This window comes from Palaemon carinicauda, chromosome 14 (assembly GCF_036898095.1).
Source record: "Palaemon carinicauda isolate YSFRI2023 chromosome 14, ASM3689809v2, whole genome shotgun sequence".
NCBI classification, from domain to species: Eukaryota; Metazoa; Arthropoda; class Malacostraca; order Decapoda; family Palaemonidae; genus Palaemon; species Palaemon carinicauda.
In genome coordinates, this window is record NC_090738.1 from 78530305 (window position 1) to 78534996 (window position 4692).

The following is a 4692-nucleotide window of genomic DNA, read 5'->3' on the forward strand; positions in this document are numbered from 1 at the left end:
AACTATCAAATAAGATCCAAGAAAGTAGACTGAGATTGTATGGTGATGTCATAAGAGATGAACAGTATATTGTGAGGACAGTGATGGAAATGGAGGTACAGAGAACAAGAAGGAAAGGGAGACCAAAGCGAAGGTGGATGGACTGTATCAAGGATGACCTTCGATCAAAGGGATTAACTGGTGATGAAGTGTGGGACAGAGGTAGATGGAAAACGCTGGCCAGAAACATCGACCCCACATAAAAGTGAGAAAAGATGCAGTCAAAGAAGAAGTATGCTATGTTCCTTGATGAGGAGGTACAAACTTTTTCTCGTGTGAACGTAAAGGTGGGTACTGGCCTTATAGTTAAAAGAAGCTAAGCTTCTTCTAGTATGCTATCTTCCTTGATGAAGAGGTACAAATTCTTTCTCATGTGAACATAAGGGTTGGTAATGGCCCTGTAGATAGAAGAAACTAAGGTTCCTCTGGTGTGTTATGTTCCTTGATAAAGAGGTAACAATTCCTACTCATGTGAACATAGTAGTTGGTACTGGCTCTGAAGATAGTAGAAGCTAAGGTTCTTCTAGTATGCTATATTCCTTGATGAAGAGGGTCAAACTCCTCATGTGAGCATAGGGGTTGGTACTGGCTCTTTAGATGGAAGAAGCTAAGGTTCTTCTAGTATGCTATGTTCCTTGATGAAGAGGTACAAACTCCTTCTCATGTGAACATAAGGGTTGGTGCTAGCCCTGTAGATAGAAGAAGCTATGGTTCTTCTAGTATGCTGTGTTCCTTGATGAAGAGGTAAAAGCATTTTCTAATGTGAACATGATAGTTGGTACTGGCCTTACATTACCTTATTGCCTTATTCTATGTTTGGGTTCCCCCAGGTCCCTCAGTGTGAGGTACCTCGTATATCCACTAAAGAGTTGCTTATGCATCTTCCGGTGTATTTTGCCTCTTCCAGTCTTGGATGGTCTGGGAAGCATCATAGGTGTTTATCCAGCTTATTTTTAAAAACATCTACGCTCACTCCTGATATATTTCTTAGGTGAGCTGGCAGCGCATTAAATAGTCGCTGCATTATCGATGCTGGCACATAGTGGATTAATGTCCTGTGTGCCCTCCTTAGTTTTCCTGGTATAGTTTTGGGCACTATTAATCTACCTTGGCTTGCTCTTTCTGATATTTTTAGCTCCATGATGTTTTCAGTAATTCCTTCGATTTGATTCCATGCTTGTATTATCGTGTAGCGTTCTCTTCTCTTTTCTAGACTGTATAATTCTAAAAATTGCAGTCTTTTCCAGTAGTGAAGGTCCTTAACTTCTTCTATTCTAGCAGTAAATGACCTTTTCACATTCTCTATTTGTGCAATATCCTTTTGGTAGTGTGGGTACCATATCACATTGCAGTACTCGAGTGTACTACGTACATAAGTTTTGTACAGCATAAGCATGTGTTCAGCTTTTCTTGTTTTAAAGTATCTGAATAGCATTCCCAATTTTGCTTTACATTTAGCCATCAGTGTTGCTATTTGGTTGTTGCATAACGTATTCCTTTTTAACATTACACCAAAGTCTTTTATTGCTTCCTTGGTTGTGATTGTCTCGTTATTAGGTCCCCTGTATCCATATACCATTATTTCTCTGTTTCCATAACTTATTGATTCGAATTTATCGGAGTTAAATACCATCCTATCTATCTCCGCCCATTCATATATCTTGTTTAGATCTCTTTGTACTGAGTTCCTGTCTTCATTAAAAGTAATTTCTCTGCTTATTCTTGTGTCATTACAGTCTATATCTGAGATCATAATAACAAAAAGCATTGCAGCTAATACCGTACCCTGTGGCATGCCAAATATTACCTGAGCTTCATCTGATTTCTCGATATTTGCAATCACTATCTGTTTTCTGTTTTGTAGAAATTCTTTTATCAATTTTCCTATCATTCCCAAAATATTAGGCTTTCTAATTTTTTTCTCTAATATATTGTGGTGTACCTTTTCAAAAGCTTTTGCAAAATCTAGGTAGACCAGATCTGTGTCTTTTTCATTTATCATATCTTTATATATGTTTTCATAGTGTGCTATCAGTTCAGTTTGTGTACTTTTTCCGGGCGCAAAATCGTGTTGACCTATGTTAAATAAATTATTGTTAACCAGATGATTCATTATTTTCTTTTTTATTACCCTTTCATACACTTTCATGATATGTGATGTTAGAATAACAGGTCTATAATTGCTTGCCTCTAGTTTTGATCCACTTTTGAAAAATGGGGATATATATGCTAATTTATGTTTAACATATATCTCGCTCATATCTACAGTTTGATCCATTTGTAACTTTGCTAATAACCTGCACAATATCTGCTTCATTAATAACTACAGCATATCCGTTAGATATTCAATATTTTCTCCTATCATTTTTGTTTCATTATTCTCAGGTTATTTTACTATGCTATGTTCCATGAGGAAGAGGTGCAAACTCTATCTCATGTCATGAGGGTTGGCTCTGGCTGTGTAGATGGAAGCTAAGGTTCTTCTAGTATGCTATATTCCTTGATGAAGAGTTACAGACTCTTTCTCATGTGAACATAAGGGTTGGTACTGGCCCTACAAATAGAAAAAGCTAAGGTTCTTCTGATATGCAATGTTCCTTGAAAAAGAGGTTTAAACTCCTTCTCATGTGAACATAATGGTTGGCACTGGCCCTGTAGATAGAAGAAGCTAAGGTTCTAGTATGGTATGTTCCTTGATGAAGAGGTATAAAGTCTTTCTCATGTGAACATAAGGGTTAGTAGTGGCCCTTTATATAGAAGAGGCTATGGTTCTTCTGGTATGCTATGTTCGTTGAAGCAAATGATGAGATAAATATAGGCCTGACAGAAGTTTCCCAGTATATGTTGGACTATATATATATATATATATATATATATATATATATATATATATATATATATATATATATATATTTATATATATTTATATATATATATATATGTGTGTGTGTGTTTGTGTGCGTACACACACACACATATATATATGTATATATATATATATATATATATATATATATATATATATATATATATATATATATATGTACGTATATATTTATATATATATATATATATATATATATATATATATATATATATATATATATATATATGTATGTATATATATATATATATATATATATATATATATATATATATATATATATATATATATATATATGTTTATATATATATAAATATATATATATATATATATATATATATATATATATATATATATATATATATATATATATATATATATATATATATATATATATATATATATATTCTGTTTTTATGGAGATGTAATATAATATGTGAAAGAAGTAAATGTACAATAATAATAATAATAATAATAATAATAATAATAATAATAATAATAATAATAATAATAACACAAGAAACTCAGCTCGTCTAACTGAGTTGAAGGTATTTATCGATTACAATGAATGAGTTTAGCTGCTAGTGTGTGTCTGGACGGACATCCAAAATATAATCTATTTGCATTTACTATTTACTTAAAGATTGGTAAACAGGGAGAAGAAGAATGGTAAACAACATGAGGGGAATTTTCAAGGGGAAATGATGAAATAACCTTGAATTAAAGGAGATAAGGTGTGGACTTATCTCTGTGTTTTTTGGGTTTCCGTTGATGTGAGGTAGGAATAGGATAGATGAAACTTACCAATAAATCTTAATTCATGAAGCAAACTGGTGTTGTTGGTTTCTGTTTATTATAAATATAAATACATTTAATTTACATGATACTAAGAAGTTCATGTTTCGGCTTATAATAATTAGGGCTTTATTATTTGGGTCATTTTCATTAGTTCCGTGTCCACTGAGAGCGGAGGTACTTTTCTCATCAGATTTGACTTTTTGGAGCGATAAAAAAGAAATCCAGCCCCCATGCCTCTGTCAAAAGTGTGGGCATAACTTTTGAGAGCCCTGAATTAAAAAAAAATGGCCTCCGTCGCCAGTTCAAAAAATTAACTTCTTCCTGGTTTGGCTTAGACTGCTGTACGAAATATGTTTTAGAGCGTTTTTTTTTTTGTCATGGGAAATTCGTTTCTGATGTTATTTTATTGATCTGAGCTGTTTTTCATATTCAAATTCACTATGACCGCCCAATTTGAGCACCAAACGCTTAATTTTGCTAGGTCATTACAAATCTTTTATGGTAGGTTGTAATGAAAGTTTATTTTTTATTTTTGTGATGAATTTTTTTATTAATGATAGAAGTAAAAGTAAAGAAAAAAAATTAACTTTACAACAAAACCAAGGGTAATGGTTGAAACACAAGGAAATGTATAACAATAAATTGATATTGATTGGCAAATGTACACCACGGAATCAATTGTTCTACGTTAATCATGGGACATTTATACTTCTGAATCTATTGAATCCCCAGACTCACTCATCTCACGGTCAGATTCACTTTCCTTTGAGGAGTCAGGAAGCATGAGCTGTTGGGGCAAGGGGGGTTGTGTGTAGCGCATTGGTCGGCATTGTCCATTCTCAAGTTCAAACAAGTTATATTGTAGTTAGGAATATGTGACATAGTTTGTCCTTTCAACATGAGGATTCAAGGAGTCGTCATCAGGTGGGAGGTGGATCGTACTCTTCTTCTTGATTTATAGCCACTTGGAA